Genomic DNA, 6,903 nt, shown 5'->3' on the forward strand with positions numbered 1-6,903 from the left:
ACCAAGTGGCTTTAGAATATGTTTTGCTACCTTATTGAAATTACTGGTGAAGATCCAAATTGAAAAGTGAATAGCATTTGTAATTCTAGTAATGTTGATTATATGGTCAATCGAAATTGAAGAATTCTTCGAATTCGAGCGAAAGGTATCAAGCTAGCTTATAGGAAAATATCTCGTTTCTCACCATTTAAGAAGTAAAGTAACCATGGAAATGAAGGAATTTTTTTAATTTCTTTTATTTAATATATTTTTCATACTTGGAAAAATAAAATTTCTTATTTTGCTTTGTAATTGGAAAATGTTTTCCTAAAAAATAAGTGAATTGTTAACTTATTTTTTTATTTGGCAAGTAAATAAAAAAATATTATTTCAAAAGCATTAATATGTAATCTAACAAAATATTATAGGGGTCGAGTCGGTGGCGGGTGAAATTGTCAAGGGGTGGGGGGTTGAGAAGGTTGGATGGGTAGAAAGGAGACGGTAAAATTGAAATCTTATTTACAAGACCTGTTTCTCTATTTTTTAGTAAAGTAAGTTGCATTTTTTTTAAGAAATTTAATTATTTTTTTTTTGAGTAAATGTATTTCAAAACAGTTTGATCACTAAACATAAATTATACTTGTATCTTTTAATAGTTTATATCATCAACGTAATATAAATCTAATCTTAGAGTTAATTTTGGATATATACCCCACCTTATCTCGTGTATAAATTTAATCTCAGAGTTAATTTCAGAATGCATATCCCATCCTATCTTGAGTATCGATCCCTTAGTGCAACCACAAAATAGTTGTAAAAAAATAGACAAAAACACACAAAAACGATCATGCTTAATACTCTCTCTGTCCCTAATTACTTGTCCACTTTTGAATTGGCACACCTATTAAGAAATCAATTATTGACATAGTGAGTTTACCATTTTACCCCTATTAATTATGAAGTTGATGAATTAAAAATTTAAGATTTTCAAAAAATTCTATCTTTTTCAAAGTAATTAATTGAGGGTATAATAGGTAAAATTATTTTGTCCTTTCTTGATTTGTCAAAATGAACAAGTAATTAGGGACAACTATAAAAGAAAAAGTGGACAAATAATTAGGAACGGAGAAAGCTAATTTTTAAATTACAACTCACTTTAAAGTATGAATTTGTTTTATATAACTGCTAGTACATGGGGTATATCATAGCAGTAATTTGCCTTTTCCTCAAGTCACTAATCCTATTCTTTAATAAAAGTTATGTAATATACATACAATGCCAATATGTGACTCGTGAGAGATATGAGTATATAAGTAAACAAGTTTTAGACTTTAAGTTATACTTTAAATGTCGTGTAGGTCTAGACCAAAAAGAATACTATCATAAGTGAGTTTAGGATTACTCCGCTGTCAACCTTTGATCAACAACAGGAAGAAACTTAGCGGTTAACAAAATTGATGCAAATCTCACATCATTAAAAAGGGGAGAGATGTTTGAACTTTTAAGTAAAAGCAAGTTTAAGACTCGCATGATGTATTTTGAACGTCATGTGAACTTAGATCAATATAATACATAAATATGTCTTTTAACTTGGCTTTAACTGATATTTATGCCCTCAAACTTTAGATATGTACAAATAGACATTTAAACTTATATAAAATTGAACGAATATACGAAAGTACAGAATGTATAGAATGTCTTATCTGACAATCAGAGTTTACTCAGTTGCAGAGGTGTGGAGATGGGGTGTTTGTGTGATTGTGAGTGATTTCACATAAGATATATATGAGAGGGGAATATAATGGGATTGATGTTATGGTGTCACATGCTTTGTTATCAATGGCTGTGACAACAAGTACTACCACTACTAATTCCCACATGTGCACCATGTCCCTATTTATGAGGGTCTAATCCATTGGTGACCTAATTGACATCAATTTTCACTTAGACGTCTTAACTAAGCTTTGTTCATTTTAGACACCTCATGTCATGTCCCGTTGTGTCATCTTGACACTTTTTACTGACATGGCATAGTGAGTGTAATACACTCAATACCAGCACGTGAAAGGCTCATTTAATTATTTTTATTTTATTTTTTTTCATTTTCTTCCTCATTTTTCAGCCACCATCTCTCAAAACTTGAACTCCTTCCATGGAGAAATAGTTTTGATGATGTTACAAACAAAAAAAGAACGAATTTCAACACGAAGAGATTTCACAAACAAAAAAATTTCAACCCATTAGAAGGGCCACGATTCATGATGTCGCAAAGAAGAAGGGCAGCGGAGAATCTTGAAAACGACGATGGGTGAGGTGGGAGAGGGGTGGAGAAGACGATGTGAGTGGGGAAAGGGTTGGGGTTAGGGTGGGTGGAGGTGGAGAAGGCGCTGGGTGGGTGGGGGAATAGACCTTGGTGGGTTTGGGTTATTTTTTAATTTTAATTTTTTTGTGTAAAAAATTTCACATGTCATTTAGTCATTGGCTACTTCTTCATTCTACTAAAATATCATTATTTAAAAATTATTTTTAATATATATGCCATATATTTTTATTTAATTTGCTCCTTTGCCACGTAATCGGCGAGTGTGTTACACACACAATATATATTTGACTGATTGTTAAAAAAGTGTTAAAATGACACAATGCAGTATGACATGAGGTGTCTAAAATGAACAAAACTTAGTTAAGGTGTCATACTGCATTGTGTCATTTTAACACTTTTTTAACAATCGGTCAAATATATAGGCCTAACCCATCGGTGGCCCCCTAAAGTATGCCATGAGGTGTCTATCATGAGAGTCGAATGTTTGAACGGTCACTCAATTTATAATAAATAGTTATTAAAGTTACTTTATTTTATTTTATTTTTCGAAAGTTATTTGAAGGAAAATATTTTATTTATAAACTCAAAAGTTATATATATTTCTGTGTATGTTCTATGTGTATTTCTGTATTTTCTGTATATTGAAAATATTTAGTAACATCCCTATTTATAAAGGTAAAACCAAATTAAACTAGGAGTAGGAACTACTCTAACTAACAAATTCTAATCAAACATAAATAAGTAAATACCATAAATAACAAATCCTAAACAACTTAGGATTCCTAGTCTGAATTATTATATATTTCCAACATTATTTAACTTTGCCTTAATTAGGAATGCTTATTTGATATCGATTGGTTGGATTTGAATTTAATAGTTATTTGTCGACTTATCGGTTAATCAATAATGTCAATCAAATTATTATTTTTATTGAAAATACTCCTGAATTTAATATAAATTATTAGTTTAGTCTTCAAACTATTGATAACCTTAAAAACACTCCTCTAATTGAATAACTAAACTTAGATACACTTCTGATCTGTCACATGAAATAACAAGTGGTTTCAAACTCTTATATAGGAGCATGAAGCTTTTAATAAAAAGACGAGAAAATTGTTGAAAGCAACCTAAACTTGGCGAGAATTTAGGGGCATATTTCACTTATATTACAAGATTGGGGGTGCATTTAAATTCAGTTAATCAAGTAAATGTGTATTTTTAATGTTGTCAATAATTTAAAGATAAAACTAATAATTCGCGTCTAATTTAATATTGTTTTCACTACTTCTCTCAAATCCAAAATGTTCACTTTTGAATCTGCTTATGTATAGCAAATATGGTCAGAATATGACTTAAATTCATAATTTTCTATGCCAGATAAGAACACGTAGTATTATAAAAGGATGAAGACAGTGCCTATATAGTTAAGAAAACTATTTAATACACCATTTTATTTATAGTAAATACTAATCAAGAAATTGTTTCAAACACAACAATAATATTTTCTAAACGAGTACCAACAATATGGCAACATTATATTATAAAGAAAATAAATTGGCAACGTACATAAAACTATTCTCACCAAACATGCACACAACAATTAATATTACTTTTGGAACTACATATAAAGGATATAAATATTTATATTTAACTATTCTTAATGAATTAATGATTTATCGTGTATAAGGAAATTGAGTAATTCTTATCCCAATTCATTTGAAATGGGTTGACTATATAAAAGTGTCTCATAATAAAATATTTAAGTATTTAACTAAGAGAATATGATGATTCTTCAATTTCTAACATTTTAAATATTAGAGTTACGTTGTTATTAATAACATATAACCATCGTATTCTTTTAGTTGAATGTTAGTAAAGGCATCTCTTATACAGTCAACTTATTTTAAGTGAGTTATGTTCTAAATAAATCCAAATACTGATTTTAATTTTTTAAAAAAAAAATCTAAAAATTTAGAGCTGACACGTCATTTAATAGGATACTGGTTCAAGTTAAAATTCCATGAAAGTTAACTAGGCTAATTGAATGATTATGAAATTAGCTAACTAGACAAAGTTGGATGATGAGATACTTTTGAAAGACAAAATAAAATTGAGGAACTTTGGGCTAATTATTATGAGATGAGTGACCATTCAACGCAACATAAGTAACTTTGCAATTTTCTTATTTTATTTTCTCTCGGAAACAAGATAATCAACATTAGAAGTGTGCTCGATATAAAGAAAAAAAAATCATGAAAAAATGCGTTTTTGGAATCATTTTTCAAAAAAAGTAAGTGTGGGGATGGAGTTACAGGGTGGGGACTGGGTTGAAGATGATGTGTGTTGAAAGGTGAGAAAAATAGTCTGAAATGTTATTTGTGGAACTTGTTTTTCCTACTTGCACTATAGAAAAGTCATTTCTTTCATTTTTTTTTAAAAGAAACTTGTTTTCCTAGAAAAAATATTTTTCGAAAATTTTGACCAACGAAACATGAGAAAATTAAAAAATTATTTTCCTCCACACCAAACAAATCTACCATAACACGGAAAGGGGAATTTTAGGAAAAAGATCTAAAAAAATTGAACAACAATGAATGAAATGTATATTTCTAAAACTATTTAATATCTCCATGATGATAATCCACTGTTTGATATAATTTCAATATTCAACATGTTCATTTCATCTACAGTGTGTCCATTGACTAAAGCACATAAAAAGTGGGTCTGAAACATATATATCACACATCAACATTCAAAAGATTATATGAAAAAACATTAGGTTAAATTCTTATTAAAGGTGATCGCTGTTATTCAGACAATTATTGGAACAATCATAAAGTGAGTACTAATTATAAAGTAAATGGAGACAGAAATATTAGTTCTTTCCTCTAATATTTGTTGCTTTGTTTGTCTTAATATAATGTGAGTCCCCAAATTAAATAGGTACATAATAAGTGAAACATAAATTAAAGCAAAAGGATTATCTTTCACACAAATTGACCCTACACTTAATTATCTTTTCAGAATTAAAGGTCAATTGAGCAACCTTAATTACTTGGTGCATGAACTGGACACAAGTAATTAATTAAAGCATTTTCCCAACATAATAAGTAATTCCAAAGAATATGATTGATTTTGGTAAATATCTTTTAGGACTAGTTTGGATGTGACCTAAGCACGTGAAGAATCGGGTTTTTTTTAGCAACTACGCAAGAAGATAAATTACGGAATAAATAAAATCAATAATACAAGTATTTTAGTGTGGAGATTAAATTCCTTGGTCTAAGGAGAAAAAACTACGATCTGCCTTTAAAGGATTTTACAAACTTTCCACTAATTAAACTCGAGCAATTTAAGGCTTATAACCATCCTTACAACACCTAAGGAAATGTTCCTAGATATATTTGCTTTTTCAATAATTAGAAAACCACGTATATATCAACAAATAATACATTCAATTAAGATCACAAATATGTGGTGATCTATTTGCCTTTTCAATTAGTAAACGTCAAACAATTCATATTTCAAATATTGTATTGATTTGTTTTGGATATATTTATCAACAAACAACTCTTTCTAAATAATAAACTTTGTAAGCTAATTTATTTTTAAAAATTTACTAGTACAAATATAAAACATAAAATCAAGAAAATACTAATACCAGCAAATGGAAGGTATTAGTTATACATTCTATAATACCATTTAGGGTATATAATTAATTCACATAGACCCAAAATTCCTACCAAACATCTATCTATATATAAAAGGAGAAGAAAAAACGCCACATGTCATCGCCACAAACTTTTAGAATTTTAAATAATTAATTATTATATAACTATTATCTATCTATAAAAAAAAATAGACACATGTCATCAACTTACACAAATACTGACAAACGTTAGTATTTCTAAAAATAAATTTAACTTTTATTTAAATACAATTTATAAATTAGTAAAAAAATGATTTTTTTAGTATACAGTAGATTCAATAATTTAAAAAAAATACATTTAAAAAAAAAAAAATTACAGTTCCATATGTCCTCAAAAACTTTTAAATTATATCGCTAACTTTTTCTAATTATCTTTTTATTAAAAAGAATAACAATTTTAAAAAGGAAAAAAAAACATACGTAAATTAACATTAATTTAAAAAGGGAAAAAATATTGCCACTTTAATTATATCTCTAAAATTTTCTAATTATCTTCTATTAAAAGAATAGTATTGATTTATTTTATCTTTTATTATTTAAATAGTATTGCTTTATATTTTTATAAAAAGTAGAAAAGACTAAATAAAATTAAAAAAAGCATTGTCCATCTGCCATTTTAAATTTAAAAAAAAAATACCAAATCCGTCCATGAATTAACAAAAAACTGTTAAATGAAGAAAAATAATAAATAAATTTAAAAACATTATCCATAAGCCATTTTAAATAAATAATTAACAAAATTATCCACTAATTAACAAGAAAAGGTTAAATGAAGATATACTTCAATATTTTAAAAAAAAAAAGATTTTAAATGTATTTTTTTTTTTCAAATCTTCTATCTATATATAAAAGGAGAAGAAAAAATGACACATGTCATTACCACAATTTTTTA

The sequence above is a fragment of the Solanum tuberosum genome, unplaced genomic scaffold (assembly GCF_000226075.1).
Source record: "Solanum tuberosum cultivar DM 1-3 516 R44 unplaced genomic scaffold, SolTub_3.0 scf00429, whole genome shotgun sequence".
NCBI classification, from domain to species: domain Eukaryota; kingdom Viridiplantae; phylum Streptophyta; class Magnoliopsida; order Solanales; family Solanaceae; genus Solanum; species Solanum tuberosum.